Raw genomic sequence first — 14,392 nt, forward strand, 5'->3', positions numbered from 1 at the left:
CTCTTGGGAGTGGTGCTCTTTTAAAAAAAAATTTTTTTTTTAATGTTTATTTATTTTTTGAGAGACAGAGACAGAACATGAGCTGGGGAGGGGACAGAGAGAGAGGGGGAGTCACAGATTCTGAAGCAGGCTCCAGTCTCCAAGCTGTCAGCACAGAGCCCGATGTGGGGCTCTAACCCACGTACCATGAGATCATGACCTGAGCCAAGTCGGAAGCTTAACTGACTGAGCCACCCAGGTGCCCTGGGAGTGGTGCTCTTAATGAAAGTCTCTTTACTATAGTTTTAGGTAGTTTCAGGAGAGAGAGAAGATAAACGTGTCTGCTTAGTCCACCATCTTTAACTACAAACCCTCCCTAATTCGTTTTTTGCTTTAACGTTCTGACTGTTGTCTCCAGAGTCCTTGAAAATATAGTTCATGATGTGTAATTTATGGGATTTTATTTCCCAGTTGGGGTTGACTTGTTTGCTTTCCAAGGTTGAGTAATCTGGGTTCATAAATTTTGATTTATAGTCTTAAAGTCTCAGGATGCAAATGAGACAAACATCACTATTTTATTGACCCATTTCCAATATTTCCTCTGGTCTGGGGCTCCTAAGCACCATTATTCTTTCTCTATGTCTGGGAACAACTATAAGGGCATAATTCAATTAATATCAGGCTCCTACTTGTCTTAAAACTGATTTATTTGTAGCTGAAGAGACAGCTAGTTTTACATTACTATCTGGGACTCTTAATTATGCTTGTTCCCCTCCTCTCTTTCCAAATAAGTATGCAGATAAAAGGAATATCACAAAGAGATGTTCCCTGAGAATCCAAACCTCTTTTCTCCTTTTTCTTTTCCTTCCCTACTAAATGACCCAACAGGAAGTTGACCCTAGATAGTTAATACAAGTAATAGTTTGGTGTTGAGGAACTTAAGCTATGGTAGGGGGAGTGACCACTCTGAGATCCATGATTCTGCGAGAACACGCATTTCTGAAGGTGTATCCCTGAATGAGTGTGGGGCTTGTTGTTGAACCTGATGGTATGAGGAAGTAGAGAATAGTGGCTAAGAATATACATCTAGCCTTTGGAGTCACATAGACTTGAGTTCAGTCCACTTACTAATGGGAGTGACCTGCACAAGATACTTAATCTTTATAAGCTCCTGTTTCCTCACCTGTAGAGTAGTTGCCTGCCCCACAGGTTATTGTAAAGATCAAATGTGATAATGGATGTAAAGCACGTAGGACAGTGACTGGCCCTCAGGATGTACTTACTGTTCCCGGTTGTTTTGGGGTATTACCAGTGCCTTTTCCTGTCTTTCAAAATTAAGACTCTAACATCATCTGCAATTCAAAGAGTTCAAGTATTTCCTATTTGTATTAGACAGCAGAACACCTTTGAGTCATGCCTATAATGATATATTTGGCAACCCTTAAAAAGTTGATTTACAAGGGTGCCTGCTGGCTCATTCAGTGGAGCCTGAGACTCTTGATCTTGAGGTTGTGAGTTCGAGCTCCACATTGGGTGTGGAGATTACTTAAAAATAAAACCTTTAAAAAAGAAAAAGAAGAAAAAGTTAATTTATAATACAGATTTTAAAAAATCTCCTAAAAGATCCAGAATTCCCTGATTCTTAAAAAAAGAAAAATTAAATAGTTGAAAAAAAATGTGTAGCTATTTTGGCTGTAAGAAACCCTTAAGATAAAGATGTAGAATTAGATTTTTTTTTTTTTAATAAGAAAATTTTAGTGCAGAGTGCCAGACCAATTCTGAAGGGTGTAGGGTTAAACTGTAGCTTCTCGGGTCACTGTTAGTATTCAAATTATTGTTTGATGTATTTATTTTTATGAAATATTGCATGAGAGATCATTGAACAGATGCTGGAACGGATACATGTATACAAGCTGACTTTTTCCTTCTTCTTCAATATAGAAAAGTGATTGGTATATTCCATTACTTTGTTTTTCTTTGCCAGCCCTCTTTTTCATTCCTTTACTTTCTTTCATTTTTATTTTTCCAAGGTGGAGACAAGATGGAAGGCTGTAATAGCTAAATTAGATAAGACAAATACTCTGCTGTCCTGGTCTGCTGACTGCATTGTACAGCTAGGACCTAGAAATACCTGTCCTGTTACTTAATCTGTTAAGACAGCCTCAAATGGTTTAGTGTGATTTAATCACTCATTCTCTTTCTCTCTCAATGACTTAACTATGCAGTCATCATCATGGCTTCTTATCAATATGGGACACCAATTAATGCTTTTGAATTCTTATTGCTTTGGAAACTCTTGGCTTTGGGTCTGGTTGCCTGTGGATTGAACGCACAACCTTCATCCTTTTTACACATTTCCTACAGGCAATGCTTCCTCAGTGTCCTAGCCTGATTCCAACTTGCAGGTGACGTTTCCATCACGAGTCTTCGGTTTTATGAACCTTGAGCTCCAGCAGATCCAGCCATCTGGGAAGGGAAAGAGGTACAGTGAAGATGAGGCAAGCCTTACAACAGCCCAGGGCTCTGCCTGGAAGGCACGATTTGAAAGTAATACTCCCCTCCCCACTACCAGGATCTTTTGTGACACCAAGCCGTCTGGGACTGTGCCTATCTTTGGTCTTGTAACTGCTTTGTCAAATTTGCACCGTGACATTAGTTTTTGGATCAACCGGGAATGGATCGTATGATTTCCTAAAAGCTTAACAATTAGAAGAAAAGGGCTGAGAAAATAAGTTTCTATTTTTTTTTTAATTTGTTTATTTTGAGAGAGGGAGTGTGTGTGCATGAGTGGGAAGGGGTAAAGTGAGAGAGAGAGAGAGAGAGAGAGAGAGAGAGAAAATCCTAAGCAAGTTCCAGGCTGTTAGCACAGGAGCCCGACTCGGGGCTCAATCTCACCACCTGTGAGATAATGACCTGAGCCCAAATCAAAAGTCAGATGCTTAACTGACTGAGCCACTCAGGTACCGCTATAAATTTCTATTTTTTATTTTTTATCGACAGAGGAGAAAACACTAGTATTTAGGATTATATATGTTCACAGCTGATAATAAAACTGCTTTGAAGCACAAAAATTTATTGTGAAAAAGCCAAACCATATCTTGGTTTGATCACCTTAAAACCTTTCTCCTGATTATCAGTGAAAGCCTTTCGGGGTTTGGGGACCTAGCTTCTTTCCTTTCAAGTGTGCTTGGAATCAGCAGTCTCTTACATTTCAGAATTTAATTTTAGGGGGGTATGAACGACTCAGCATCCCAGTTTTGAAATTTGATGCCAACTTCTAGTCACTGTCCATCTTTTCTGCTTTTCTGCCTCACTTTACATCCCTACTCACTGAACTCTCCCAAGACATCAAAGAAGCCCTGCCTTGAAGGGGCAAAATCACACTCACAGGACATTCTGCATTAGTGTTTCAAATTTAAACTGTGATTCTACTTTATAAAGGCCACGTTTCCTTTTCTGTTTTTCTTAGAACCCAACCCATTACTGAATTATAACAAATGGGACAAAATGCTGAGAAGCAATTAGTTAAATACTGTATTGGAAAATGCTCAGAAAAGGTTTAAAAATGATGATGATGAATTCTGCTTTATCTAAAGTCATTTTCTTGTTTTAATAGCATTGCTTAGTTGTAACTTTTTTTGTTGTAACTTTTTCATTATTTTTTACAAGTTTATTTATTTTGAGAGAGAGAGAGAAAACGTATGCAAGTGGGAGAGAAGCAGAGAGAGAGTGGGAGAGAGAGAATTCTAAGCAGGCTTCACGCTGACTCAGGGCTCAAACTCACAAACTGTGAGATCATGACCTGAGCTGACACCGAGAGTTGGACACTTAACTGACTGAGCCACTCAGATGCCCCTGTAGCTTTAAAATTTTTTTTTTGTAACGTTTATTTATTTTTGAGACAGAGAGAGACAGAGCATGAACGGGGGAGGGGCAGAGAGAGAAGGAGACACAGAATCGGAAGCAGGCTCCAGGCTCTGAGCCATCAGCCCAGAGCCCGACGCGGGGCTCGAACTCACGGACCGTGAGATCGTGACCTGAGCTGTAGTCGGACGCTTAACCGACTAAGCCACCCAGGTGCCCCACTTGTAGCTTTTTTAAAGCATAGAACTTATATGGAATACAATCAGTCCAACCTAAATCACTAAGTCACATTTAAGAATTGGTGTTACTTTATACTTCTACATTAAAAAGTCGTTCTTAAGTTCATAATTTAAGAAAAAACATCAAACAGAGATTTAGATAAATATATCCTGGCTAACTTTATTGATATTGGAAAGAGAATAAATAAGAAATAGTCATGTCAGGCATAAGTAGTAGGAACGGCATGCATTCTGGACAATGAAGGAGAAGAATCATGGAAAATTTGGAGGAAGGGAAAGAGAGAGAGAGAGAGAGAGAGTGTGTGTGTGTGTGTGTGTGTGAGAGAGAGAGAGAGAGAGAGAGAGAGAGAGAGAGAGAGAATGTGTGTGTAGTGATTGAGACCTTCTCCATTTTTTACCTTTTCCCTACATCTTGGTGTAGCAAGTGCTAGAAATACAGAGACTTGAGCTCTTGTCCTGTTCATGTACTCAACAAGTTGTGTATCTTTGGTCAAGAGACTACTTTGCCCCTATAACCCTCAGATTTTTCATCTCTTAAATAAGGAGTAGATTCCCTGTCCATCTGTCTCTTCTTGGGTCACCTTTTAATGCTAATCTTTGGAAGTATTACAAAGAAAGTATCTTAGCATTAATTTCAGCCCATGTTTTTTTTTCCTGTTCTTGGACCATTGGTTGGTTTCTTTGGAGACAGTTTCTGACTGTTATGCCAATTGTTACAAAGTTGTGAATATCAAATTACAACCTATAGTTAATATTCAGCATTATTAGAATATTTTAAAGCAAAATCCACCAGATACAGAGTTTGTGGAGTGAATATGGCATTGCCTTTCTCCCTGTAGTCCTTCAGGAAAATCTGGTTTTATGGAGCTTAATTTAAAGCGTTTGTAATCAATGATGGCACTTTTTTACTGTAGTAACTACTGTAATAAGAAGGAATTCTCTAGTATTAAAAATTGAGAATTAAAAAAAATTGAGAATTTAAATTTGAATGGTAGGTGAATAGGTATAAGAAATATAGTTTCAAAGTAATAAAGAAACTTATATGAATGCCATCCAGTTTGTAATAGCAGCAGTGCAAAAATTACAGGAACCATTTTATAAAGAACTTTTATAGATAAAATGGGACTCTTGTGAATTTTGTATTCAAAAAATTGAGTTTGGGGCACCTGACTGGCTCGGTTGGTAAGGCATATGACTTCTGATCTCAGAGTTGTGAGTTCAAGTCCCACTGACTGACTGACTGAACGAATGAATGAATGAAGGAATGATGAATAATTGAGTTTGGTTCTGTGAGATCTTTTGGAATAAATGTATTCTTTAAATGTGATGCTGTAGTGTTATCAGAGCTCTTTGCTTATTCAAACTGAACTTTGTATATGTATATAAGGAATCTATTAGGGGAAATGTTTAAAAGGAAAAAATATATACTCTTCTATTTAGTTTCCAATAAAAATAAGACAAAAATTTGATCTATTTCTTTGTAGAAGTAACTCTAAAAAATAGAAAATAAAAGCTGTTTGGTATTAAGACAGGAGACTTGATTCTCTTGGATAATATTTGTCAATTTTCAAAATTTGGAAGCTCCCAGGCAGAGGACAGAGATCTTATCTGTTTTGTTTATTGTTGTATCACCAGTTTTATATGTGGTATATGCTTCATGCTTGTTTAATTGTTGACTAGATATATGTGTTTCCACGGAAAATCTTCCTTTATATTCTTTCACCCAATGATTGTAGGTCGTCATATACTAAAGTCGTTTTATTCATATCTTAAAAAAAATTTTTTTTAATGTTTATTTATTTTTGAGAGAGACAGAGACAGAATGCGAGTGGGTTAGGGTTAGAGAGAGAGGGTGACACAGAATCCGAAGCAGGCTCCAGGCTCGGAGCTGTCAGCACAGAGCCCGACGCGGGGATCGAACTCACAAGCTGTGAGATCATGACCTGAGCCAAAGTTGGACACTGAACCGACTGAGCCACCCAGGCGCCCCTATTTTATTCATATTTTCTGGGCTTTATGCCTTACTTTGACTAAGATATTATTCATGGGAATGACTTGACCATAGGTAAAGTAGTCTTGCCTAGTTTTTTTTTTTTTTTTAACTCTTTGACCATTTTTTTTTCCTCAATGATTAAGAAATGTTTCTAAATTTGTTGCTCTGTTCCAGACTCAAAGTGATTTAGACATATATTCACATTTGGGCATTTCTTGAATTGTCTGCCTCAGGCACTAGGAGGAAGTGACATCTGACATCTTGTTAAAGTAACTGTGGAAAGAATATGTGGCCTTTGTAATTAGGAACTGATAACTAATCAATGAGCAAGGGTTGATTGTTTGGTAAACCACTGATAGCTTGAGTAAAGGGCATTTTTTACTTAATTTAATTATGTATATATTAGATTTGAGATAATAGCTATAGTTAGACAGAAATAGAAAGTCTTTGACAATATATTTATAAAATGGTTGTATATTTATTTAGAAAATATGCAAACTCTTTATCTGAGCATTGGATTCTCAGTGTCTCACTTCTCTAGGTGTTAGATGGTTTTCTGCTTATTGAAACCATCTCTTCAGATGACTTTGAATAAGAAATCAGAGAGTGGTACTCCCATTTGCATGGCCTACTCTTCTCTTACTTCCTAGGTGAGGGACCAAGTTTTAGAATTGAACTGAATTGCTTGGCCTACTGATGAGATTTGTTTCAGGACCGAGTTGGGCCTTTTGGCCTCTCCAGTCAGCCTCACAATGTACATTCCACACTTGCAAATAGGCTCACATAGCAGTCTTGAAGCAACAGCCAGTTTTATTTGAGCGGTCTTGCAATTTGAAGATAAGCAATGCCAAATTTAACCAGATGGTGAATATAGAGTTACTTACAGATAAACTTAACTTGATGCCAATGGTTTTACATACATCCAACAACTAATTAATTTAAAAATGCTTTCCCCAAAAAAGCATACAAGCCATATCCATTTGGCATTAATAACTTGAGATAAAGACATTAAAAATGATCAGTGTTGTGGTCTTTCCTTTTCCCTGTTTAATATGATATGCTGGTCAGTACAAATTTAGTTCCTGCTTTTCAAATGCCTCATGTTTCTTCAAACACTTACTTTATCATTTATCATGCATAAAAAAATCTTACCCTTATAAAAATTCAACTTACATAAAAGTATACAATACATATGAAATTCCCCTTTCCTAAAATGCCCCTCCCTACCCTGAACACCATATCTCACTTCCCTCCTAGAAGTAACCACTGATAAGATTTTGTTATATTTTCTCCTTGACCTTTATTCTCTGCATAAGTATAAACAATTCTATCTGCTTTGAATTTCATATATAGAATCATATTGCATATATTGTTCCATAATTTCATGTTTTCATCTGCATTTTTTCATATCCGTACACACAGATCCAGCTCTCTCTCTCTCTCTCTCTCTCTTTTTTAATGCTGCAGAGTAAATATCAACAGAATACCACTCAGTGTACCTTTTTTGGGTTTTACTATTTCTCTATTTTTTTAAGTTTATTTATTTGTTTATTTGAGAGAGAGAGAGAGAGCGTGAGTGGGAGAGGGGCAGAGGGAGAGGGAGACAGAGAATCCCAAGCAGGCTCCACACTGCCAGCGTGAAGCCCAACATGGGCCTCGAACCCAAAAACCGTGAGATCATGACCTGAGCTGAAACCAAGAGATGAACACTTAACCAACTGAGCCAGCCAGGAGACTCACCATTTCTTTATTAATAAATCATTCACGTTCTGTTCTCCCCCCAATATTTCTGTTACAAAAAAGTTTCATTGAACTTTCTTGTACGTATTTTTTCAAGTGCTTCCTTTTTTTTTTTTGTTTGTTATTTCTAATGAATTGCTTTAGTAGATTCATTCTGCATTGCTGGTCTTGTATATCTAATGCAAAAGTTGGAATGTGAAATGCTGAGATACTACTTTTGCCTTTTCCGAAGTTTTACAGCTGCATCAAAAATGAGGAGCTGTTCTAGTTATTGAGCTGTTGAATTCCCCTTTCCACTGAGATTCCCCTTGAACTCCAGGGAGGAGAGAACATGGTAATGGCAGGAAAGTTGGAGATCCACCTGTTGATTCATCCACTAATTAGCTCTTGTCTTCAAAATAAACAACTCAAAACCTCTCTCAACACTACATACCTCTATATTTATGGCTTCTCATTGCAACTTTCTCTCTACATTGCAGTCAAACTTCACTACTGAGGAATCTTTGCTTCTGAGTGCCCACTTCCCATTCAGCTCTCCACCCACTGCAGTCTGGGCTCTGTCCCACCTCAGCCACCACCAGGGAAATTGCTCCCTTAGTGACCATCTGTCACCAGGTTCTTGCACGCCCTCCTTCACCTGGCCTCTAGGCACCACTCAAGACTCTTGAACGCTTCTTGCTGAAGTTCCCACCTCCTTTGTTTTCTGTGACACAACTGGATCTGTCTGTTAGTTCTCCTTTAGAAGAAAGTAGCAGGAAACTCAACCCAAACTGGTTTAAGTAATAAGGAAAATCATAGGTAGTTCCCACAAATGGAAGTCCCGAAGTATCAGGGTGGGCTCCAGCTCCGTATCTCTGTGATTCTTCTGGCTTGTTTTTCTTCCTTCAGTTAGTTTCTTTCTCAGACTGGCAGGGAGCAAGGGCTGTGGCAAGCCTGGGTTTCACAGTTACTGAGGATGACATCTGGAGGAAGGGAAAGCATTGCTTCTTAAAGTTCTAAGAGAATCATGAAGAATTTCTCTGGAGTCCCATTAAACTTTTTTTTCTTTTTTAAAATATATGTTTCCAGTTTTATTAAAATAATTAATATATAACATTGTATAAGTTTCATATGTACAACATGACCTGATAATATGTATATATTGTGAGATGATTACCACAATAAGTTTAGTTAACATCCATCACTTAGTTATAATCTTTTTCTTGTGATGAGAACTTTTGTTTTTTATTGTTTTTAAAAAAGTTTCAATTTAATTTTTTAAAAAGTTTATTTATTTTGAGAGAGAGAGAGAAAAAGAGAGAGTGGGGGAGAGGTAGGGAGAGAGAATCTCAAGCAGGCTCTGTGCTGACAGCATGGAGCTCTATGTGGGGCTCAATCTCACAAACTGTGAGATCATGACCTGAGCCCAAATCAAGTGTTGGACACTTAACTGATTGAGTAACCCAGGTGCCCCTAAAGTTTTTATTTAAATTCCAGTGAGTTAACATACAATGTAATATTAGTTTCAGATATACAATTTAGTGATTCAACACTTCCATACAGCACCTGGTGTTCATCACAAAAGGTGCACTCCATTTATTTATTTATTTATTTATTTATTTATTTATTTATTTTTAATAATTTATTTTTTAATTTCCATCCAAGTTTGTTTGCATATAGTGCAACAATAATTTCAGGAGTAGATTCCTTAGTGCCCCTTACCCATTTAGCCCATCCCCCATCATACACCCTTCTAGTAACCCTCTATTTGTTCTCCATATTTAAGAGTCTCTTATGTTGTGTCTGCCTCTCTGTTTTTATATTATTTTTGCTTCCCTTCCCTTATGTTCATCTGTTTGTATTTTAAAGTCCTCATATGAGTGAAATCATTTGATATTTGTCTTTCTCTGACTCGCTAATTTTGCTTAGCATAATACCCTCTAGTTTCATCCACATAGTTGCAAATGGCAAGATTTCATTCTTTTTGATTGCCGAGTAATACTCCATTGTATATATATACCACTTCTTCTTTATCCATTCATCCATTGATAGACATTTGGGCTCTTTCCATACTTTGGCTATTGTTGCTAGTGCTGCTATAAACATGGGGGTGCATGTGTCCCTTTGAAACAGCACACCTGTATCCCTTGGATAAATACCTAGTAGTGCAATTGCTGGGTCATAGGGTATTCTATTTTTAATTTTTTGAGGAACCTCCATACTGTTTTCCAGAGTGGCTGCACCAGTCTGCATCCCCATCAGAAGTGCAAAAGAGATCCTCTTTCTCTGCATCCTCACCAACATCTGTTGTTGCCTGAGTTGTTAATGTTAGCCATTCTGACAAGTGTGAGGTGGTGTCTCATTGTGGTTTTGATTTGTATTTCCCTGATGATGAGGGATGTTGAGCATTTTTTCATGTGTCAGTTGGCCATCTGGATGTCTTCTTTGGAGAAGTGTCTATTCATGTCTTTTGCCCATTTTTTCACTAGATTATTTGTTTTTTGGGTGTTGAGTTTGATAAGTTAGGTGCACTCCTTTTTTAAAAAAATTGTTTTTAAGTTTATTTACTTATTTTGAGAGAAGGAGAGAGGGAGAGAGAGAGAGCACAGGAAGGGCATATAGAGAGGGAGAGAGAGAGAGAATCCTAAACAGGCTCTGCACCGTCAGTGTGGAGCCCAATGTGGGGCTTGAACTCACGAACTTGAGCTGATGCCAAGAGTTGGCCACTTAACCCACTGAGCCACCCAGGCACCCCAACAGGTGCACTTCTTATCCCCACCACCTATTTCACCCATCTCCCTAACTACCTCCCCTCTGGTAACCATCTGTTTGTTCTCTAGAGTTAAGAGTTGATGAGAAGTTTTATTTTATTTATTTACCTACTAATTTTTTAAAATGTTTTATTTATTTTTGAGAGAGAGAGACAGAGCACACATGGGGTTGGGGTCGGGGGTGGGGGTGGGGGGTGGTGCAAGGAGACAGAATCTGAAGCAGGCTCCAGGCTCTGAGCTGTCAGCACAGAGTCTGATGTGAAGCTTGAACTCATGAACCACAAGATCATGACCTGAGCTGAAGTTGGATGCTTAACCAACTGAGCTACCCAGGTGTCCCGATGATGAGAACTTTTAACATATATTCTCTTAGCAGCTCTCAAATATACAATGCAGTACTTTTTTGTTATTGTTTGTTTGTTTTAACAATACAGTATTGTTAACTATAGTCACCATCCACATTACATCCCCTGTACCTACTTATCTTATAACTGGAAGTTTATATCTTTTGACCACCTTCACCCCTTTCATCAACCTTTTCTTTAATCTCATCAGGTTACTTGTTCCCCACAGTCCCCAGTGGGAGGACTGATTATCTAAAGGGAGTGAGATTATCTTTAGACTAGTTAGCTCAATCCTTGGAACTGAGACCTTGAGTTTTTAGACCTTTTTAGAGGCCCATGCACTTCTTGGGAGGAGGAATTATGTGAAGAAGAGCAGGAAATGGATACTTGTCAGGAAACCAACAATGTCCACCGCGATGTCTGCTCCCTGGTTTTTATTTTAGTTTTCTTGTTTTGTTTTGCTTTTAATCTCAGGTTTCTCTTCTTGGTTCCCTAATGATTTCCTCTTCTGCCCAGCCCTTTAATGTGATGATCCCCAGAGTATCTCTCTTGCTTTCTTCTTCTCTTCTCACTGTTCATGTTATCCCTGGGACAGTTCATTCACTTCCAAGGCTGTGTATGCTGATGACTCCCAAATGTACCACTCCAGGCCATGGAGTTCTTATAAACGGTTGACTCTTTTATCCAGTTGTGTATTGTACATCTCCACTTTATTTCAAATTCAACATGTCCCAAACTGAGATAATCGCCATAGCCCCAAACCAGCACATCCTTCCGTATTCCCAGTCTCAGTCTAGGACCTCATCGAACACTATTCCCAAAGTCATTGTAGACCCCTTTTGCTTCCGGACATTGAAACAGTCACAAAGCCTTGTTGATCTAGCCACCAAAATTTAACAGGGCCACAGGCTATAAGAAGTCCTTCCTCTACTACCCTTTATCTCCATTTGGGTTGTGCTCTTGTCTAACGTGATCTTATGGCACTTCATGTATAACTCTATAAGAACACTAATGTCGTTCACTACCTTCTTGACTATAGGTACCACATCTTATTCATTTTTAATATCCCTGTTCTCAGCAGAACTCCTTGAACACTGGAGGTGTTCAGGAAACTTTTAGATGATTATTGAATGAATTTGTCTTTAAACTCTTATTAGGCCACTATTATTTTCAGACATTCTTCCGAACTCTGAATGTCTGATGCACTTCATTGACAGACTTGGTCCTGCTCTGTGGTTGGAGTGGGTGGAGTCAGTGGAAAAATGCCAGAATCTGTGTCCTAAGGCAGTGAGTGCCAGGTCAGGGCCAGTGTAAACAGTTTGAAACTGGGTCAGAGATCCAAATAGGGCTGGATGAATCTAGGAAGCTAAGGCAGGAAGCCAGTTGGGTTGGTGTCTAAGTTTTGGAAGAGGCTAATGGGAAGAAAATCTTAGAATTAATCTCAGGTCCACGAGAGATGTCTATGGAAGCTTTTTGTCCAGCTTAAGATGCTCAGAGTGTCACAGTCATTCAATACAATCATAAATAGGAAATGATTCCTAACCTAGTAGGAACTTATGGTTAAGTGGGAAAATAGATATGTAACAAAAACTTACACTTTAATGTAAGAAGTGATATAGTAAAAAATATGTATTAAGTATTAAGGGATTTAGAAGGAGTTAATGCATGTGCTTAGAAATTGTGATGACCTTGAGGGGATCTTTGTTAAGTGATTTTTTAAAAGATAACTCCTCAGGGGTAATTGGGTGCTCAGTTGGTTAAGCGTCTGCCTTCAGCTCAGGTCATGATCTCATGGTTTGTAGGTTCGAGCCCTGTGTCAAGGCTCTGTGCCGACAGATCAGAGGCAGAGCCTGTGGAGCCTGCTTTAGATTCTGTCTCCTTCTCTCTCTCCTCTCCCCTGCTCATTCATGTGTGTGTGTGTGTGTGTGTGTGTGTATGTGTGTGTGTGTGAATGAGAGAGAGAAAGAGAGAGAGCATGTGCACATGCACTCACTTTCTCAAAAATAAACATTTAAAAATTAAAAAAAAACCCACAAAAATACAGATAACACCTCAGATTTAGCATTTAATCTTTATTTATTTTTGAGAAAGAGACAGAGTGTGAGCAGGGGAGGAGCAGAGAGAGAGGGAGACACAGAATCCAAAGCAGGCTCCGGGCTCTCAGCTGTCAGCACAGACAGCTCCAACGAAGTGGGGCTCCAACTCAGGAACTGTGAGATCATGACCTGAGCTGAAGTCGGATGCCCAATGGACTGAGCCGCCCAAGCACCCCAAATTTAGCATTTAACTCCATACATTTCCCCAGGATAAATCACTTCCTTTAATACATAGGCAAAAGTTGGTTTGTTCCACTGTATCTATATGTCATAATTTTTTTCAGGGCTCATAGGGACTGCCATTCTATGGAAATCTTTTCAATAGCTTGGTACTCAAGCTATTTATTTATTTATTTATTTATTTATTTATTTATTTAAAAGGTTTATTTATTTATCTTGAGAGAGTCAGAGACAATGTGAGTAGGGAGGGGCAGATAGAGAGGGGGAGAAAGAGAATCCTAAGCAGGCTCTGTGCTGCCAGCACAGAGCCCAATGTAGGGCTTGAACCCAAGAAACCGCAAGGTCATGACCTGAGCTGAAACCAAGAGTCCGAGGCTTAACTGACTGAGGCACCCAAGCACCCTGAGAGTTTTTTTTTATTTGAGCATGGTTTTTATGCAGAAAAAGATTCAGAGTTTACTTTAGATATATAAAAGTTAATATTTAATATACTACATTTATCATTATACATTTAAATTATGAATTGTAAATACTTTGTTCTCCTGTATGCTTTTAAATTTAGCTTGTAATCTTACTATTCTACTTAAAAGTATAGCAAATTTTAATGTCAGTTTATAGGAATTTAAATAATGTTTGTAAATAAAAGCCCTTAAACATTTAAAACTGCATTTTTAAATGTAATATGTGTGATTTTCTTATGATTTAACAAAGAAAATCCTTCTTAAGTTTTAAAATAACTCTTCTAAGTCTAATCGAACACAAATGTAGATTATCTTAAATATTCTAATGTTATTATACAGTTAGATTTCAACAAATCAAAATCTGTTATACAATTATATACATTTTAAATTTACAAGTTTGACTCTTTATTCTAATAGGTCAAATTTTCTTTTCTTTTTTTTTTTTTAATTTTTTTAATGTTTATTTATTTTTGAGACAGAGAGCCACAGAGCATGAACAGGGGAGGGGTAGAGAGTGAGGGAGACACAGAATCCGAAGCAGGCTCCAGGCTCCGAGCTGTCAGCACAGAGCCTGACGCGGGGCTCGAACTCACAAACCGTGAGATCATGACCCAAGCCAAAGCCAGAAGCTCAACCGACTGAACCACCCAGGCGCCCCTAGGTCAAATTTTCTTTTGCATCATGAATACTTAAAATAACCAAGTATGCTCAGATTTTTTTTTTTTTTTTTTTTTAACTTCTGCTGT

Source organism: Lynx rufus, unplaced genomic scaffold (assembly GCF_022079265.1).
Source record: "Lynx rufus isolate CCGP_SWC_20201006 ecotype Redwood Valley unplaced genomic scaffold, mLynRuf1.p SCAF_1, whole genome shotgun sequence".
Classification (NCBI taxonomy): domain Eukaryota; kingdom Metazoa; phylum Chordata; class Mammalia; order Carnivora; family Felidae; genus Lynx; species Lynx rufus.